Raw genomic sequence first — 715 nt, 5'->3', positions numbered from 1 at the left:
TGTGTGTGTGTTGGTTTCACTTTGGGGAATATTTTAATATATTTAGCATATATTAGCATATGTATCACAGCATATAGAGATAAGGTCAGAGGACAACCTTGGGTCTCAGTTATCTTCCTGCACTAGGAGTACTGGAGATCAAACTCAGGTTGTTGGACTTGTACAACATAGCTTTTCCTCAGTGAGTCATCTCAAACACAAGTGTCTCCCTGGCTGACCTAAAATCCACTGTCAGACCAGGCAGATCTCAAACTCGTAGAGACCCTCCTCCCTCAGCCTGGTAAATGTTGAGACTATAAGCACACAAGTACTACCATGCTCTGTGTGTGTGTGTGTGTCTACAGACTCAAAAGCACCTTGCCAAGCAAAGTGAATGAAGTGTATATTCATATAGTAAATATTAAGTATTAAAGAATAATAAAGTTCGTTTTACAGTAAGAATAATTATGCTACAATGAAAGACTTACATGAGGGGCCAGTAAGATGGCTTAATTGATAAAGGCACACACAAGCCTGGAGACGTGATTCAATCCCTCGACCCCATCAAGGTAAAAGAGAGAGAGAACCGACTCCATGAAGTTGTCCTCTGACTGTCACATGGGAACCTTGGCACTTGTGCCACCCACACAGGTACCACACATGCATATACATTATACACACACACATGTACACACACATATACACTACACACACACACATGCACCACACATGCACA

This window comes from Grammomys surdaster, unplaced genomic scaffold (genome assembly GCF_004785775.1).
Source record: "Grammomys surdaster isolate TR1022 unplaced genomic scaffold, NIH_TR_1.0 242, whole genome shotgun sequence".
NCBI classification, from domain to species: domain Eukaryota; kingdom Metazoa; phylum Chordata; class Mammalia; order Rodentia; family Muridae; genus Grammomys; species Grammomys surdaster.
This window is presented reverse-complemented; position numbering follows the sequence as displayed.